Here is a 21,288-nt window from a genome sequence, read left to right on the forward strand (position 1 = left end):
TCGCCGCCCAGCAAGATCGCCATGACCCTACTCAGCTCATCAGTGGGAAGGTCCTAGGACCAGAGCCTGAGCTCGTCGTCACTAGCATGATAGTCCCTCAATGGCCTGGAGTGGACCTGAAGGGGCGCCAGGCGCTATGCCAGGAACTCCTTCACTATCATCCCACCAGTCAGCCTCTTCGCGCTGATGTCGCGTGAGAAGCGCTCCAGGGCGGGTGCGGCCCGGGGGTCAGAAAGCTTCGCCAAGCTCCACGCGGAAGTCTTCTCTGGCAACACCTTCGCCTCCTCCAACCGAGGGTTGGCATCCTTGAGGCTCATATGAACCCAATGTTGCCTGAACTTTTCCACCTTTTACCCGACCTTCACGAGCAGGTTGCCTCTCTAGTCTGCCACGAAGGAGACGCATGCCGACAAATGGGTGCCGTCATGCAGGCGCAGGTTGAAGAAGTGGTGGAAGAGGGCCACTGAAGGCTGCACACCTACGAAAGCCTCGCAGTAGAAAGCAAAGACGAACATGAGCAAGATAGAGTTGAGCTGGAGGTGAAGAGCCTGGATCCCGTAGTGGTTCAAGATGGCGGTGAAGAACATGGAGATAGGCGGCACCAGCCCGACAAAGACGTTGTGGAGGAAGAAGGCGTACACCGCCTTCGACGCGGGCCGCTCCTCTATGGCGCCAGGCCAGATCGGGGTCCGCCGATACTCATTGGACTCGGCAGCAGTCCATGGAAGTACGGGGGCGAGATCCACATCCTTGAAAAGTATGCACTCTAGGAGCGGAGGAGCCAGGGCTGTCCCTTGTGCCTCTGGCTTCTGCTTGCCGGCACGCGCCATTGTTGGACTGGCGAGGGAGCGTCGTGACGCTGGATCTGGGGGATGCCGGTTGGAGTTGAAGACCAAGGGAGAAGAGCGAGTGTGGGAGAAGGAACGAAATAATGCACCGACTCAACAAGCAAGGCTCCTAATAAATCTGACAGAGACAGAAGAGAAGGAAGACTCAACGCCAACCGCGTGACACGCACCGGCCTGGCCCACAGGCATCTAGGGCCCGCGGCGTCTCAGGTCGCCCCCGAGGCTTCGCCCAGATGCCAACCCGAGCGCGCCTTTGGCCCGGGGGCTACTATCAGCATTCTGGGAATGGGGGTACCCAGACCTGCGTGCATGTGGCCCAGGGGCCAACCCACTTCATCAAGAAAACCAACAGGCTCGGCACCACTCAAGGCAAGGCACTCGTGAGGGGCCAAGCATCACGAGGAGGAACGACATCCAGACCTGCAGGGGGCCTCCTCAGGACCCCTTCGGAGCAAGGGATATTCTGAGGCGAGGCCCGGGCTCAGGAGTCAAGGGTGACGCAAGGGAAGGACATACGAGCAACAGGCAGTAGGGCGGTGCAGTTTCCCCTTTAATGCAAAGGGGGCAAGGACGTAGTGGGGTTCCCAAGGCATCTTCCAAAGGTTTCCCTTCTGGTGCAATAAGGCCGTCGCCACCCGCTAGCAGGACAGACGTCATCCCTGCGCCCGGCCTTGCAGTGCGCGCAACCACTTTGCATGCGAAGACCACCTTTCGGCAGGGGGAGCATGTTCCTCTGTCCCCCTTGAAAATTGGCCACTGTGGGATCCCTTCCCGCTGAAACAATAAGGGAAGAGGACATGGGCCACCATTATGTATAGAGGATAGGTTGCTTTGTAGGAAAGGACGATTGATTCACCGACTAGCACCACACAAGGTCACCAGCCTCCGGAGGCGCCCAAGCACTATACTAGTTCGTCCACCAACCTCCGCGGGAAGCAATCCACCAAAGCAGGAGTAGGGTTTTACGCTTCACCGTGGCCTGAACCTGGGTAAATTGTTGTGTTCTGTATTTCCTTCACCATCGAGTGAGTTTCCTTCCATCCCAAGTGAGTAGTGAGCTAGGTGAGGCGAATCAGTGAGAGATCTTCAAACACGCCCCTGAGTTTGAATCTTTAGGGTTTTGCGGAGCCCGAAATCCGACAACACTACTCCAAGATCTTACATGAACTACTTCATCCACACACCCTCCTTAGCTGCCTCTCACGCAACTATGTACTCCGCTTCACATGTAGAATCTGCTGCGATGCTTTGCTTGGAACTGCACCAGCTTACCGCACCCCATTAAGAATAAATACGTATCCGGTTTGACACTTAGAGTCATCCTGATCAGTGTCAAAGCTTCCATCAATGTAACCCTTTACGCTTTCCAAAACTACACATTGTGCACATTTCCTTAGTCCTTTGCAGGTACTTCAGAATATTCTTGACCACCGCCAAGTGTTCCACTCTTGGATCACTTTGAAACCTGTCTTCCATACTTATGGCCAGGCTAACATCCGGTCTTGTGCACATCATTGCATACATGATAGACTCTATGGCTGAAGCATAGGGGATGACACTCATCTTTTCTCTATCTTCTGCAGTTACTGGACATTGAGTCTTACTCAACTTTATACCTTGTAACATAGGCAAGAACCACTTCTTGGATTGTTCCATTTTGAACTTCTTAAAAACTTTATCAAGGTATGCGCTTTGTGAAAGAGCTATTAGGTGCCTTGACCTATCTCTATTGATCTTTATACCCAATATGTAAGTAGCTTCTCCTAGGTCCTTCATTGAAAAACTTTTATTCAAGTAATCCTTTATGCTTTCCAAAACTACACATTGTTTCCAATCAGCAATATGTCATCCACATATAATATTAGAAATGCTATAGAGCTCCCACTCACTTTCTTGTAAATACAAGCTTCTCCAAAAACTTGTATAAACCGAAACGCCTTGATCACTTCATCAAAGCGCTAATTCCAACTCCGAGATGCTTGCTCCAATCCATAAACGGATCGTTGGAGCTTGCATACTTTGTCAGCACTCTGTGGATCAACAAAACCTTCGGGTTGCATCATATACAACTCTTCCTTAAGAAACATGTTAAGGAAAGCCATTTTGACATCCATCTGCCAGATTTCATAATCGAAAAATGCAGGTATTGCTAACATGATTCACACGGACTTAAGCATCACTACGGGTGAGAATGTCTCATCATAGTCAACTCCTTGAACTTGTGAAAAACCCTTTGCCACAAGTCGAGCTTTATAAACGGTCACATTATCGTCTGCGTCCGTCTTCTTCTTAAAGATCCATTTGTTGTGAATAGCCTTTCGACCTTTAGGTAATACTTCCAAAGTCCATACTTTGTTTTCATACATAGATCCTATCTCGGATTTCATGGCTTCTAACCATCTGTTGGAATCTGGGCCCACCATTGGTTCTCCATAATTCGCACGCTCATTGTTGTCCAACAACGTGATTGACAAGACATGATTCCTGTACCACTCAGGAGCAGTACATTCTCTGGTCGACCTGCGAGGTTCGACAAGAACCTTATCTGAAGCTTCATGATCACCATCATTAGCTTCCTCTTCAAGTGGTGTTGCCTCGACAGGAATTTCTTTCTGCCCGGTGCCACTATCTTGTTGAAGCAGAGGTTCTGCAACCTCATCAAATTCTACCTTCCTCCCACTCAATTCTTTCGAGAGAAACTCTTCATCAATAAAAGCTTCGTTCTTAGCGACAAACACTTTTCCCTCGGATCTGAGATATAAGGTATACCCAACTGTCTCTTCTAGGTAACCTATGAAGACACACTTTTCCGCTTTGGGTTCCAGCTTTTCAGGCTGAAGCTTTTTGACATAAGCATCACATCCCCAAACTTTGAGAAACGACAACTTTGGCTTCTTGCCATACCACAGCTCATATGGCGTCATCTCAACGGATTTTGATGGTGTCCTATTTAAAGTGAATGCAGTTGTCTCCAATGCATAGGCCCAAAATGATAATGGCAAATCGGTAAGAGACATCATAGAACACAACACATCTAATAAAGTACGATTACGATGTTCGGACACACCATTACGCTATGGTGTTCCAGGCGGTGTTAAATGTGAAACAATTCCACATTGTCTTAAGTGAGCACCAAACTCGTAACTCAGATATTCACCTCCTTGATCACATCGTAGGAACTTGATCTTCTTGCTACGATGATTTTCAACTTCACTCTGAAATTGTTTGAACTTTTCAAACGTTTCAGCATTTTGCTTCATCAAGTAGATATAGCCATACCAACTCAAATCTTCAGTGAAGGTGAGAAAATAACGATATCCGTCGTGCGCCTCTATGCTCATTGGCCCGCACACATCAGTATGTATGATCTCCAACAAGTCACTTGCATGCTCTATTGTTCCAGAGAACGGAGTCTTAGTCATCTTGCCCATAATACATGGTTCGCATGTGTCAAGTGATTCAAAATCAAGTGACTCCAAAAGTCCATCAACATGGAGTTTCTTCATGCGCTTAACAGCTTTATGACCTAAGCGGCAGTGCCACAAGAAAGTGGCGCTATCATTGTTAACTCTAGATCTTTTGGTCTCAATGTTATGGACATGAGTGTCATCACAATCGAGATTCAGTATGAACAAACCCCTCACATTGGTTGCATGACTATAAAAGATATTACTCATATAAATAGAACAACCATTATTCTTTGACTTAAATGCGTAATCATCTCGCAATAAAAAATATCTAGATATAATGTTCATGCTCAAGGCAGGCACTAAATAACAATTATTTAAGTTCATCACTAATCATATGGTAACTGAAGTCAGACCTTGCCGACGGTGATCGCATCAACCTTGGAACCATTTCCCAAGCGCCTCATTACTTCATCCTTCGCATGCCTTCGTTTATTCCGCACTTCCTGTTTCGAGTTGCAAATTTGATCAACAAAACCGGTATCAAATACCCAGGCACTACTACGAGAGCTGGTGAGGTACACATCAGTAACATGTATATCAAATATACCTTGTTCGGCGTTGGCCGCCTTCTTATCGGCCAGATACTGGGGCAGTTGCGCTTCCAGTGACTAGTCCCGTTGCAATAATAGCAGTCAGTTTCCGGCTTATGTCCAGCCCTGGGTTTCTTCATCGGAGGGGCAACAACTTTGCCACTCTTCTTGGAGTTACCCTTCTCGCCTTTGACATTTTATTGAAACTAGTGGTGTTATTGACCAACAACACTTTATGTTCTTTCTGGATTTCTGATTGAGCAACTTTCAGTATCGCAAATAACTCACCGGGTGACTTTTTCATCCCTTGCATGTTATAGTTCAACATGAAGCTCTTATAGATAGGTGGCAGTGACTGAATAATTCTGTCAGTGATAGCTCCTTGCGGGAGTTCAATCCCCAGCTCAGCTAGACAGTTAGAGTACGTAGACATTCTAAGCACGTGTTCATTGACAGAAAAATTCTCCTCCATTTTGCAAGCATAGAACTTATCAGAGGTCTCATACCTCTCAAGCCGGGCATTCTTCTCAAAGATAAGCTTCAACTCCTGGAACATCTCATATGCTCCATGACGTTCAAAACGTGTTTGAAGTCCCGGTTCTAAGCCATACAAATATGCACATTGAACTAGTGAGTAGTCATCCTTACGCGCTTTCCAAGCGTTCAAAACATCTTGGGTTGCCGTAGCGGGTGGTGCATCACCTAGCGCAGCATGAAGCACATATTGCTTTTGGCCAGCTTGGAGGATAAGCCTCAGATTTCGAGCCCAGTGAACAAAGTTGCTTCCATCATCTTTCAGCTTAGCTTTCTCTAGGAACGTATTAAAACATAGGGTTGCTACTGCGCGAGCCATTGATGTACAACATAAAATTTTGCAAAGATTACTTAGGCTATGTTCAAGACAATTGAGTTTTACTAATAAAGTCCCACTCAAATAGACATCCCTCTAGTCATTAGAGTGTCGCATGATCCGAATTCACTAACTCAAGTCCGATCATCACGTGAGTTGAGTATAGTTTCAGTGGTGAACATCTGCATGTTGGTCATATCAACTATATGATTCATGCTCGACCTTTCGGTCTCTTCTGTTCAGAGGCCATGTCTGTACATGCTAGGCTCGTCAAGTTTAACCCGAGTGTTCCCAGTGTGCAACTGTTTTGCACCCATTGTATATGAACGTTGAGTCTATCATACCCGATCATCACGTGGTGTCTTGAAACGACAAACTGTCGCAACGGTGCGCAGTCGGGGAGAACACAATTTTATATTGAAATTTTAGTGAGGGATCACCTTATAATGCTACCGTCGTTCTATGCAAAATAAGGTTTATAAAAGGATTAACATCAAATGCAAATCATAAGTTACATGATATGGCCATGAACTTGTGCTTCTTGATCTCCATCACCAAAGCACCGACATGATCTCCATCGTCACCGGTGCCACACCATGATCTCCATCATTGGGCTACCATCGAGGTTCTCGCGCTATCTATGTTGTTACTACTAAAGCTACTGCCTAGCGATATAGCAAGATAATTTGCAAGCGCAATTTTTTTTAAAGAGAACCCTTTGGCTCTTGCAGGTTGCCGTAGCATCGACGTGCAAGTCGATATTTAACTATTACAACATGATCATCTCATACATCTAATATATCATATCATGTCTTTGGCCATATCACATCACAAGCATACCTTGCAAAAACAAGTTAGAGGTCCTCTAATTTGTTGTTGCATGTTTTAGGTGGCTTATATGGGTATCTAGTATGATCGCATCTTACTTACGCAAAGACACAATGGTCATATGCAAATTGCTATTTAACCTTCTCCAAGGAACACCTCGGTCAAATCCGATTCAACTGAAGTTGAAGAAACAAACACCCGCGAGTCATCTTTATGCAACAAGTTGCATGTCAATCGATGAAACCGGTCTCTCGTAAGCGGACGAGTAAAATTGGTCCGGGCCGCTTCAATCCAACAATACCGTTGAATCAATAAAAGGACTAAGGAGGGCAGAAAATTGAACATCAACACGCACAAACTCTTTTGTGTTCTACTCGAGATATCATCTACGCATGAACCTAGCTCTGGTACTACTGTTGGGGAACGTTGCATGGGAAAGAAAAAATTCCTACGCACAAGAAGACTTATCATGGTGATGATCATCTACGAGAGGGAGATCGGATCCACATACCCTTGTAGATCGCTAAGCGGGAAGCATTAAGAAACGCGGTTGATGTAGTGGAACGTCTTTGCGATCCAAATCGCCGTCGTCCCACGATCTGTCCCGATCTAGCGCCGAACGGACGACACCTCCACGTTCAACACACATACAGTTCAATGACAATCTCCGCCGTCTTGATCCAGCAAGAGATATGAAGAGGTATCTGAATTCTCTGGTAGCACGACGGCGTCGGGGTTATGATGGTGAAGCTACTCCGGCAGGGCTTCGCCATGCCGTACCGATCTAGCTACGAGGTGTCACGAAGTAGTGGAGGGAGAGAGGGCTGCACAAAGGCTTGAGGTGCAAAAACCCTCTCAAACCTCCACTATATATAGGACGAACCAAGGGGAGGGTGGCTTGCCTCCTACTCCAATGACGAGGCTTCTGCCGAGGCAAGGAGGGAGGAGTCCTCCTCCAATTCGGTTTGGTGGAGGACTTCTTCCCATCTTGTCCACCTCCTTCCTTTTTTTCTTTTTGCTCTTTATTTTTTCCTTGGACAAAATAGGCTTATTTCGCTGGCCTCACCAGCCCACTAAGGGCTGGTGTGCCACCCATGGGCCTATTAGGTCCTCTCCCGGGTGGGTGGCCCCTCCTGGTAAAACCTCGGAACCAATTCGTCACTGCCGATAATTTAGCGGTAATGCCCGAAATTTGTCCGGAAGCCAAATGCAACAATCCTATATATCAATCTTCGTTTCCGGACCATTCTGGAGACACTCTTGGCGTCCGGGATCTCATCCGGGACTCCGAACAACATTCAGTTACCAACATCAATAATTCAACTATACCGAAAACGTCACCGAACCTTAAGTGTGCAGACCCTGCGGGTTCAAGAACTATGTAGACATGACCGAGACACTCTCCGGTCGATATCCAATAGCAGGACATGGACGTCCATATTGGATCCTACATATTCTACGAAGATCTTATCGGTTGAACCTCTATGTAAAGGATTCACACAATACCGTATGTCATTCCCTTTGTCCTTCGGTATGTTACTTGCCCGAGATTCGATCGTCGGTATCGCCATACCTATTCCAATTTCGTTACCGGCAAGTCTCTTTACTCCTATGTAACACAAGATCCCGTGGCTAACACTTTAGTCACATTGCTTGCAAGGCTTGTTTGTGATATTGTATTACCGAGTGGGCCCTGAGATACGTCTCCGTCACAAGGAGTGACAAATCCCAATATTGATCCATGCTAACTCAAAGGACACCTTCGGAGATGCATGTAGAGTACCTTTATAGTCACCCTGTAACGTTGTGATGTTTGATACACACAAGGCATTCCTCCGCTGTCAGTGAGTTACATGATCTCATGGTCATAGGAATGTATACTTGACATGAAGAAAACAATAGCAACAAAATGACTCGATCATATCCTACGTTTATAGTTTGGGTCTTGTCCATCACATCATTCTCCTAATGATGTGATCCCGTCATCAAATGACAACACTTCTCTATGTCTAGGAAACCTTAACAATCCTTGACCAACATGTTAGTTAACTAGAAGGTTACTAGGGACATTGTTTTGTCTATATATCCACACATGCATTTATGTTTCCATTCAATACAATTATAGCATGGATAATAAACGATTATGTTGAAACAGGAAATATAATAATAACTATTTTATTATTGCCTCTAGGGCATATTTCCAACAAGGGTTTGGGAGAAAACGACTTTGACGAACTAAAATCAAAGATTTGGTCCGCTGGGATATATACACTTTCGGTGTCGGTGTCACCGAGATTAAGAAATCGGTGTCACCGAGTTCCTCTACTGTCAGTTATTAAGGAAACTTAGTGTAACCGAGTTTGTGATTTCGGTGGTACCGAGATGGAAAACCAGCTCATCTTTGTACAATCGGTGGAACCGATTTTGTGAACTTCGTCTCACCGAGATTTTCAAAGAGGTTATGGAAGTCATCCATTGATGATACGGAACTCCGAGTGCACCTTCACATAGAGGGATATACAAGTGATTGTTCAAGTTTTGTGATGAAGTATGAATATAACTTGAGATGAGATAGCATAGATAGCTAGAGGAGCGTCCTAGGCATTCTTGTCCATCCAATTGGCAAAAGATAAATCATGAGCCAAATAACAATAATTGAATGTCCTCGAATGATCAAACATTTGCAGAACAACATGCTCACACAATAAGAATGACAGAGAGAACATGGTGAGCACAGACAAACATCCTAGCATCTAACAAGAACTTGGGCAATGACAAATGTTATCTATATACGAATATATTGACATAGGAGCCAAGTAAGAATACTTGATCAGAGGTCATACTCGCCGTTAAGCACAAGTGGGGTTACCACTTTTACATAAGCATTAATGTGTTCATATCCTTAGGAGATGCTTACGCTCATGTCTTAGACTAAAGCTACCCCTTGATATGACATCCCCCTAAGAGGGATCAACAAACCTTGGGTTTTGTCGCAGAAGTCTTTAAGTAAGTGAAGCAGTAGTGGACGCTCGAAGTTGATGAAGATCATCTTGAGTTGGGAGCAATCCTTGTTGTTTTCTTATTCTTCTGATCTACATGGGTTAGTCCCAAAGCACAAGGAACATATGCAAGAATATCTATGGACATGGAGTGAAACACAAATGAGATGATGTCCAAAGATGTATTAATTACCTTGTTCCTTGTTTACCTTTGAGGGAATGTGTGACTCCTTGAGCTAATGCATATGGTTGAGGTTGATTGCAAATAGTTCTTTCCAAAATGAATAAGAGTGAATTTCATTGGCGGAGTCACCCCTCAAGAACTTACAAGTTCTTCCTCTTGGGGATCCACGCCAAATTGATGGGAATCCTTGGAGTTGTGGTAGAACTAATTGAGGTAGAGCTAGTAGTGTCCTTTGGAACCCACTTGACCTTGGCTTGGGGTTCTTCTTCAAATAGGTCAATGTCATCTTGAAGATTTCCCTTGCCTTTGTGGTCTTGTGGTAGAAGGCCATCTTGTGAGCTTGTTTCTTCGGGAGGAGTAGGATCATAGTTCTCTTCTTGGGGAACAAACTTAGGAATGGGATATGGACATTCTTCCCAGTCATCTCCGTTGGCGTTGAAGTAGCCAACACCTTGCTTGCGCACAATTTCCTCAAATTGTTTACTTTCGGCAATACTCTTGAAGACACCTCTCTCTATTGTCCCTTTCAATATATTGTTCTCTTTCTCAAGTGTAACTTGGCTAAGAGAATTATTAGTGGAATCAATATAGCTACTAGCAACAACATTATTGGACTTAGCTTTAGCACTAGTGTTACTAGATGAAGAAACTTTCTTGCCTTTGTTACTAGTGTTCCTAGGTTTAACTTGAGGAACAAAATTAGACAAAGGTAATCATTTGGCTAGAGAAGAACTCTTCTTTTCAAGATCATCATTGATCGCTTGTAAGAACTCATGCTCTTGCTCCAAGTTGAGCTTCTAGGAGCGTAGCTTCTTTTGGGTTCTTGCAAGCTCTCTATGATCTTCTAGAGTAGTTTCATGAGCTAACTTAAGAGTGTTTTAATTCTTGAGTTAGTCGTTAAATTTCTTTCTTATCATCATTCGATTTCTGTTGACTAGCATGCTAATTAGCAAGTTCATTTTTATTGCAATCACTAGTTTTATCAAAGAGCAAGTCATCTTATCCTAACAAGTCATCCTCATCACTATTGAAATCAAGATACTCGGGGTGTGATACCTTGGGTCTTTATCCATGAAGCAGTTTCTGACTCCCGCATTTGGTGAATCAAATAAGTCATAGAAGTTTGAGGAAACAAGTGCAATGCCGGCAACACCTTCATCTCGATATACTCAGAGTTGGAGTGATAACTTCTCTTGGGTGGTGATCAGACTCGGAGCCATAAACCCATTCACCAACATGAGCTTGATGTCTTCTTCTTAAGCTGCTCTTGGTATATTTGTGCTTCTTCTCCGATTCTTTGCCTCTCCGTGAGTGTGTTCGTTCATAGCGATCTTCTCTACTCCTTCTCTCTCTGCGAGGTGACTCATCTCTTGAGCTTCGTCTTCGAGGTGACTCTTCCCTTCTTTTGTAGGGAGCGGAGAACTCATTGGAGTAGTGGTTGGGATTCCCACAATTGTATTAGTTTCAGTCATGACTGGACGAATGCTTCTCATCATGTCTTGATATTGAGCTTCTCTCTTTGCCTTTACTCTTGTAGAACTTGTTGAATTTTCTGACCATGAGTCTTATCTCTTCAAAAGTGACAAGATTGTCCTTTGAAGTAGCGACAACATCACATGAAGCTTTGTAAGCACCGCTTGACTTGTTGTGCAGCTCATCTTTGTCCTTGAGTGACATCTCATGAGCAACAATCCTACCAATGACTTCAGTTCGCTTGAGATCTTTGTAGTTTGGCATCATTTGGATCAATGTGACACTATGTCATACTTGCCATAGAGAGCTTTAAGTATCTTCTTGATGATTAATTTTTCGGTCATCTCTTCGCTTCCTAAGACGACAATTTCATTGGTGATGAGAGCTAGCCTACAGTACATTTCAGCGACACCTTCACCATCCTTCATCTTGAACTTGTCAAGCTGAATTCGAAGCACATCCAACATAGATTCTCTCATGGAATCAGTAGCTTTGTGCATATCGATCAAAGTATCCCAAATTTCTTTTGCATTCTCAAGACGACTGATTTTGTTGAATTCTTCGGGGCATAGACAGTTGAAGATGATGTCACATGCTTGAGCATTGAGTTGCAACATCTTCAGTTCATCACCTGTCGCATCACGATCAGGTTCATGTCCTTCTACAAAGAAGTCATGTTGCACACCAACACGAATAACAACCCAAACATGAGGATTAAAACCAAGAATATGCATTTTCATATTATGCTTCCAACTAGCGAAATTAGTGCCATTGAAATATGGACCTCTATGGTGATAGTTTCCCTCACTAGACGCCATAGTCTCCGAGGTTGTTAAACCAATGAAATGGAGACCAAAGCCCTGGTACCACTTGTAGGATCAAAAGTATGTCTAGAGGGGGGATTAGACTACTTGACAAGATGTTTTTTTGGCATTTTCCCAATTTTAATTGTGAGGCAGCTATGGAAGTTATAGCAAGTCAAGTACGCCCTACACATGCAGTTCTAAGAGTATAGCACTGGAGTGTAAAACATGAAAGTGTAAAGTAGAGTAAGGTAGGGAGATCAAACACATGTGGTTGACATGGCGATTTTTGGCATGGTTCCTCTCACACCCTATTTTCACCTCACTTTCAATGTAATTTCAAAATCTGATTTTATTAGAACTTTTCAAAAACCAATGTTGTCAGTGTAATGGTTGTCATGTATGCTTGTATGCTTGATTGACTCGTATCAAAAACCATATTTTTCATAACATAAGTATTCCCAAAATTCTTTTTATTAATTTTGACTATTTCAAAACCTTGCTTTGGGTTGCACTACAAGTCCTTGGCAGCAAGGGAGTGCTCTTACCCAAAGATGGTGATCTGGTTCTAAAACTATTTTAACTCTCCAAAACCATAAAATAATTATTTTATAAATTATTTTCCTATTTTATTTGCATGTCCTTTTTTGAGGCTAGAAATGATAGTCCTATATGGAAAATTACTTTTCTTCCTTAGAAAAATCTGAGAAAATTTGGAGATACTCAGAGTACATATATTTTCCATGCATAAGATTTTCAACCCCTATTTATATTCAAAACATTTGAGCAAATCCTTGAAAACCTATTTTGTTTGTTTTGATCTTTTGGAATATTTCCCAATGAAATCCCATAAAATTCCAGCAACCTTACCAAGCTATATTTAGTGGCCACACCAAGTTTCACCTCATTCCAAGGTGATTTGGTTCACTAAATAATCCTAAAACCGTCTTTGTCCAGAACCAAGTTGAAACATCTCTACATTGCAAAGTTTATCCAAATGTGTTGAAACTTTGCAGGAGTGTTCAACACCCCAAATGAGGAGTCTCCGCCAAAAAATGGGATTTGCAGGAGGTAATCTAACCACATTCCCTTTGGAAGGGACATATCTGCCATTTGGGTGGGTGATATCAAGTTTGCATTGCCAAACTTGTCCAATGAGGCTCAAATTTGGTGGAGTATCTTATTTCAGCATCAAAGTTAATCATGTTAACTCTCACCACCAGTGGTGAGGTGTTGCTATCCCAAACACCTGTCGAACACCTTCTGTCATATTAGCAAATCAGCCCCTACCCCACTCCACACTTAAGCTCTTCCCTCCAAACTCTTTGACCAAGCAGCCAGAAACACTCCCCAACTGCAAAGAGAGTGGCCCCTCTTTGAATCCAAGCAGAAGGCCCCAAAATCCTCATTCTAAGTTTTGGTTCAAAGCTGGCATCTCTTCTTTCCTCTCACCCCATGGCCATAAGTGAGTCCCTCGGCTCCCAAACGGCTAGGCATCTTTAGGCCAAACCCTAGGACACCTCAGACACGGCCAAAGCACCCCAGAGCACGCCAGCATGTCGTGGCATGACAAAACTGTGCTTTGGGCACGCTGCTGGGCGCACCCAAAGCAAAGGTGGCCAGCCCCGGCCAGTTCGAGCCTCCCCCTGATGCCCATTCGAGTCCCCGACCACATCTCTGTATCAAGGCAGCCCACGGGCCCTCCTCCCTCCCTTTGTTGACCGGAGCGACACGTGCCCACGCGTGCCAGATCCCACCAAAAGACCATGGTCACGCGTGGACGCTCCTCCTCTCTCTCTCCCTCTGAGTGGGTCACGCAGGTCCTAAACCATGTCCACATACCGTGGTTTTGACCCCGCGCACTCACTGCCCCTCCTGCGGGCAGCGGTGAAACCACTGACGCCACCGGCTTGGTGCATCGTCGGGATCATATAAATAGGCCTCCCCTGGCTCCAACACCCCCATTCCACCTCCCTAGTGCCTAAATTCCACCCCTAGCCTGTGCATTTGAGCATAGAGAGCTCCTGTGCTCGAGATCGACCGAGGCACCGCCGCTTCGGAGCTTCATCGATCTAGGCCTACGGGCCAGCTCCAACACTCCTTTCACCTCCTCCGTGATCCTAGCAATCTGAGGGAGCTTCCCCATCACCTCCTCGAGCTAATCCACACCCGTAGAGCCTAGTTCATCAGCCTCCCAAAACAGCTCCGCCGTAGTCACCTCGTCGCCGGTGAACCAGGGCCTCCCCGTCGACCCCTCGACCACCAGCAGGTAGGCAACGGTGAGATGGATCCATTTCTGCCTTCGGTTGGGCTCGAGGATGTCGGTAGCGTCGCCAGCGTACCTCCCCTCCTCTGTGTCCTGAGGTGGAAGACGACCCCGACAGGTGGGGCTCACCTGTAGGTGGCTCTTCACTCTCCCCCTCTCTCCTCTCTGCCACTGAACGCAGTGGCCCGCGCGTCCGGTTTGAACGTGGCCGCGCGCACCTGGGCTGGCACGCTGGCAGGCTAGCTGGGCCAGCCCAAGCCACAGGCCAAGCAAGGCGTGATCCCCAGCCTCTTTTCTTTTTCTGTTTAATCTGGTTTTAAATGATTTTTATAAAAAAATTATTCAATATATTTAATTATTCTTCCACCATAATTCTTCTAAAAATGTGTAGTATTTAACAAGACCTTTCTAAAAATTTTGAGACAACCTTACTGGTTTATAATAATTAAAAAGGCTATTTGGAATAGTTTTGCTTGTGTTAAAGTGATTTCAAAAATATTACTTTCACTCAAACGAAAGACAAATATTTTGAAAATGACAATATGGATTTATTAGAATTAAGCAACATTTTTAAAGTGAGTTTCTGATCTGTTTTTGAGTGAGCTACTTATTGCGTTCTATTTATTACGACGTTTGAAACCACGTTTGACGAAGGAGTTGGACTTGAAGACCCCGAAGACCCCGGATACTTAGCTGATCAAGGCCAGCAGACCTTTGACCATGTTTGAGCATATATTATATTGCATGCTAGTAAAGAAAATACTCCCATTGCATATGATCATAAATGTTTGGTAAATCACCGATGTGATGTTACCGATGGCTCCTCCAGGACACTTGCATTTTGAGCATGATCGTACCACCTATAAGGGTCACGCTAATACCATGTTGACAAGTAGAGCTAAGCATAGTAGTAGCATGAGCATGATGATGGTAAATATTAAAGGTTTATGAAACCCCGTCAGGTGCCACTAATGCATGAGGGTGATGATGAGTTAGGTGGCCACTTGTGGAGAAGTGGTGCACCGGGTGTATTTTGGTGTGAGTGGTTTTGGAAACGAGATTAGATTCATGATGTGCGACCGTCCCAACCTTACATGTGCGACCACATTACCAATTTTTGGGACGGGGCTTTGTTGATTACTCTGGTCGGTGCTAGCAAAGAGCCACATTACTAGTGGCGGGAGTGATGTGTGGTCACTCTCGTGATGGGGGCGTGAGAGGTAGGGCATATCGGGTGCTAGCAAAGAGCCACATTAATAGCGATATCTGAGAAAGAGTTGATATGACTAAGTTTGTGACTTGGCATATCGGGTGAACCGGAGTATTCAACCCTTGACACATATATTGATATGTGTAACCTGTTCTTCTAAAATACAATCTAGCCTATGTTGCACATCCATGATCATGTTTATTTACAGTTAAGTTGCTATCCACCAATACTGCATATTATTTGTTATCCTACCAAATGCATTACATATCATGGGTTGTTTCTGAGTACATTCAAAGTACTCACTGGCATGCCACTGGTTATATCATTGACCAGACATGGAAGGACTGGAGTTTGGAGAAGAGTACGTCATCGGAGACGAACCTCCGAACTAGGACGCTTCCTAGTCAGAATGCCTATTGGTATAGGCTGATGGCATGGGCACCCCCTTAGCACCGAGATTTCCACTACTAGTTGTATCAGTGTGATTTGGCCTTATAGGCCCTACCTTGGGAACTTGACCTTATTGGTCATGTGTTGTAATATTTCGGTACGTTGGATGTAAGACTCTTATTATTCATCATCTATGTGTTCAGTGAGCATTGATCTCTGGGATCACTGAGCACGTTCACTTGACGAGCTCGACTCGTAAGTCGGGGTCCCCATAGAGCTGGTATTAGAGCCATCCTAACTATAGGAAGCCTTAGGTAGCATGGACGATAGCTGAGACAAGTAGTGCACTCAGCCCTTACACTTGAGATTTTCTGCACCCACCAAAAATTTCTAACCCTCTCCTACAACCTTGTAGATGGCCGCCGTACCTGAGATGCTTCTGGATACACGCTTTCCCCTACTTTTGGGAGATAGTCTCGAAAAGTGTCAAGTACGACACACGCCCATTTTTCTCTACCACGAGCACTGGATCAGTGCCGACACCAAGGAATATCACGTGGACGTGATAGTGAAGGCTAACAACTCCCCAACTAGTTGGTTCTTCGAAGGACCACAGATGGAGAATCTGATGTTGGCAGTGGAGACAGCCGCACGGGAGGAGCTCATGCATCTCCGCGACATCCTTCCCAAGATGGCTAACAAGCCAGCTACTCATCACCTGCCTTTTATGAAGGACGGATTTGACGATAGTTGGACACTTAACCCATCTTCGAAGGACGAAACGCCACTCAGGTTTTAGACCTACTTCATCCTCACCGCCGACACCTTGACTCACCTTCTAATCAAGGAGTCGATGACGCTTTGCCAAGAGCTACACCAAGTCAAGGACCTACTTCACTTGGAAAAGATGAAGACCCGCAAGGTAAATAAGGAAGGAGCACCCGGAGGGTAGTCAGCCATTGCCTTCCGAGGAGGAAAACCACTTCTCCAGGGCACTCCTATTCAGAGTCATTGTCTGACCACGGAAGAGTACATTGAGCTCCTCACCGCTTCACTGTCTAAGAGAAGCCATGATGGACCACTTCCGTCTCCCCCACCTCTGAAGGAGGAAGGTACCGGTGAGGATGAAGACGAAGACCCTGCAAAGCCTGCCTATGAGACAGAGCAGTGTGCCGGCTAGAAGTATGACTTAGGAAATTAAGAGTCTTCCCCAAGCATACTTCAGTCCGTGTATCGGTTCATGTGAACCATGAGTGTTATGTGAGCATGTATGATGCATGCCGCGTTTCTGCCTTAGGCAGCTTGTAAGCGACTACATCACTTGTTTTAATTCAATGCATTAGATTTTCCAAAAACCTTTGTTTAAAACTCTCACACTAGCAAAGTGCCAAACCCCCTTATTTAGAGCATCATCCCTTATGATTCCCAGCCAATTCGGCATGTTGACCTGTCTAATCCCTTGATAGGATGGTGATTTCAACCCGCACTAGCACCTTCGGCAACCCTGGCTCTGCCACCTCTGGCTAGCAGCAGGGAACCGGTGGGAACGCTCAAGCTGGAGATCACGATGAGAAGCAGCAAGGCGATATTCTTCCGCCATCGCCTCCTCCGGAGAGCCTGACTGTGGCTCAGTTCCTCCAAGCTCTCCAAGAGGAACATCAAGCCAAGAATGCCGCCATCCAACAGCTGGGTCAAGTCTTGGTGAACAATCCGCCGGAAAACGGAAATGGCAACGGTCGCTCTTATCTATCTAAGTTTATGCGGACTACGCCTCCTATATTCATGGAGACAACTGAACCATTGGATGCCGATGACTGGATCCACACTATCGAAGACCTCCTCGCGCTGGTAAAGTGCACAGATGATAGCGAGAAAGTCCTCTGTGATTTTCACTGTCTCGGAGGCAAGGCCAGAGCTTGATGGGACGGGTTCTAGATCATGCGATAAGGGCAAGCTATCACTTGGGCAGTATTCCATGAAGGATTAGGCACCGCTCACATTCCTCCTGGAATGATGACCATTAAGAAGCTGGAATTACGAGCTTTAAAGCAAGGTAGTGGAACCGTCAAGGAGTATCTGCAGAAGTTTAACCTCCTGTCAAGATATGCACCAGAAGATGTCAACACTGTGGCCCGAAAAGTGGAAAGCTTTATGGAAGGACTGCATCAATCACTCCAGTATCAACTCGTTGTTTGTGAGTGCCGAACCTTCTGCGATCTGGTCAACAAGGCCCTCATGTTGGAGCATAAGCGTCGTGCAATGGACGACACCCGTAAGCGCAAGCCGATGGGTAGTGGAGGACCCAGTAACCCGAAACCACACCCATGGCAGTCAGCCCCAGCAACACCCAGTTATCAGCAACAACAGTACAAGGCACCAACGTTCCACCAAAACTACTAGCCCCAACAGCAAGTCAACGCCAAGCCAGCAATCAACCCGCCGAATAACAGTGGAGTCAAGACCAACATCCCGGGACAGGTTACCTGTTTTGGATGTGGACAAGCTGGGCACTATTCCAGGCAGTGCCCCAACAAGAAACCCGATGCACCACGCCCCAATGCGCTAAATCAGGGACAAGGTGAAGGAGCGCCAGGCAGGAACCAAGCTCCCCGCACTCAGCAGTACCACAACAGGGGACGTATTAATCACATCCGCAGAAAAAGCACAGGAAGATCGAGAGTGCTTTCTGGGTACGTTCCTCGTCAAGTCCACCCCAGCAATAGTATTGTTTGATTGTGGTGCTTCGCATTATTTTGTTACTCAAAAGTTTGCGGAAAATGTGGCTCGAAGCCTGCCCTACTTAATGGGCGAATGGCAGTACATACCTCGGGAGCAGTTCTAAGGACCAACCTAGGATGTAGAGGAGTCGAGATCAATATTAATGGGATAAGCTTCTCAGCAGATCTCATCATCATTAAGTCGCAAGGCTTAGAAGTGATCCTTGGGATGGATTGGTTGGCCAAGCACTAGAGAATCTTAGACTGTGCCAACAAGACAATTACCATGACAAACGACCAAGGGGTCAAAGTCAAGTATGTCCCTGAGCCGACATCCCTCAAGTCCCGCAGGTAAATTGCCTATCGGGAGAAGAGCTGGATCGAGTGCCTATAGTCTGTGAATACCCGGACGTCTTTCCTGATGAGGTGCCAGGGATGCCTCCTGACCGAGACATCGAGTTCATCATTGAGCTCATGCCCGATTCAAAGCCTATCTATAAGAAGCCTTAAAGGATAGGATCCGAAGAGCTACCAGAGTTGAAGAAGAAGCTGGATGAGAAGCTCAGGAAAGGATTTATCCGTCTGAGTGCATCACCTTGGGGATCATCTGTTCTCTTCTTGTCTAAGAAGGATGGGACTATCATATTCTATGTCGATTACTGTTCTCTCAATGGAGTCGCGATCAAGAACAAGTACCCACTCCCCAAGATTGAAGACTTGTTTGACCAGTTAAAGGGAGCCAAGGTATTCTCCAAGATCGATCTTCGATCGGGATATTACGAACTGAAGATCCGACACGAAGACATACCAAAGACTACATTTGTGACCCGGTACGGTCTATACGAGTGCACCGTCATGTCATTGGGATTGACGAATGCCCCAACATACTTCATGTACCTCATGAACAAGGTCTTCATGGAATACCTGGTCAAATTTTTCATTTTCATCGATGACATATTAATCTTCTCCAATCCGAAGAAGAGCATGAGCAACACTTGAGGTTAGTGTTGGAGAAGCTCCGAGCGCACCAACTTTATGCCAAGTTCAACAAATGCCAATTCTCGCTGCACGAAGTTGGATTCTTGGGTCATACCATGACGGCAAACAGATTGGCGGTCGATCCTGCCAAGATTACCACAGTAACCAATTGGGAGTCGCCAATCAGTGTGAAGGAAGTCAGGAGCTTCCTCGGACTTGCGGGATATTACCGCAAGTTCGTAGAAGGATTCTCCCGCATCGCTTGACCCATGACAGAGCTCTTGAAGAAATGCAAGAAGTTCGAATGGACGTCGGAGTGTGAAGCAAGCTTCTAGGTGTTGAAGAAGAGATTGACTACTGCCCCGGTATTGGCTACTCCAGATATCAACAAGGAGTTTGTGATATATTGTGATACCTCCAGAACCGGGCTCGGTGGAGTCCTAATGCAAGATGGCAGAGTCGTGGCATATCTGTCACGGCAACTGCGCCCGCATGTGGAAAACTACGCCATCCATGATCTCGAGTTGGCAGCAGTAGTGCTTGCCCTGAAGACATGGCGACATTACCTTCTAGGGAAGCGATGTGAAATATACATTGACCACAAAAGTGTGAAGTATATCTTTACTCAAAGGGAATTGAATATGAAGCAGTGAAGATGGTTGGAGTTAATCAAGGACTATGACCTCAGCATTCAATACCACCCCGGTAAGGCCAATATGGTGGCCGATGCCTTAAGCCGGAAGTCCAGCACGTTGAATGTTATGCTCAAGGAAAGGCTACCCGCCTTGTATGAAGAAATGGAAAGCTTCGGGTTGGAGCTAGTTGAACCAGGATTCCTAGCTAACCTCGAAGTCAAACCCACGCTCGCAGATGACATCAAGGAGGCCCAGAAAGGGCACAAGAGCATCGAAGGCATCAAGAAGAAGATACAAGATGGCAAGGCCCTAGAATTCTCGGTGGATGAGAAAGGAGTAGTGTGGTTTGGGAAACGTTTATGCGTACCCAACAAGGCAGAACTCAAGGACTTGATCCTGCAGGAAGCTCATGACACACCCTACTCCATTCACCCTGGTGTCACCAAGATGTATCAAGACCTCCGGAAAAGATTTTGGTGGCACGACATGAAGAGGGAAATAGCATCTTATGTCGCCAAGTGCGACGTATGCCAAAGGGTCAAGGTGGAACACCAACGACCTGCTGGACTACTACAACCTCTCCAAGTGCCTGAATGGAAGTGGGACAAAGTCGACATGGACTTCATCACTGGTCTGCCCAGATCAAGCAAGGGGCACAATTCCACATGGGTCATTGTCGACCACCTAACCAAGGTGGCCCATTTCGTACTAGTCAACACCACTTATGATGGTAGCCAGTTGGCTAGCCTGTATATCCATCGTATAGTGAGTCTCCACAAAGTTCCAAAGGAGATTGTATCTGGCCGAGGCACGCAGTTCACCTCAAGATTCTGGAAGAAGTTCCAAGAAGCCCTCAGAACCAAGCTTTCTTTCGGCACTGACTTCCACCCGCAGACGGGCAGACTCACAGAGAGAGTGAATCAGATACTCAAACATATGCTCCGCACATGTGTCTTGGCACATGGGACGAAATGAGAAGACTGTCTACCGCTCGATGAGTTCTCATACAACAACATCTACCAGTTCAGTCTCCAGATGGCCCCATTTGAAGTGTTATACGGACAAAAGTGTCGCACCCCACTCAACTGGTCCAAAACCGGTAAAGGA

Source organism: Hordeum vulgare, chromosome 1H, assembly GCF_904849725.1.
Source record: "Hordeum vulgare subsp. vulgare chromosome 1H, MorexV3_pseudomolecules_assembly, whole genome shotgun sequence".
NCBI lineage: Eukaryota > Viridiplantae > Streptophyta > Magnoliopsida > Poales > Poaceae > Hordeum > Hordeum vulgare.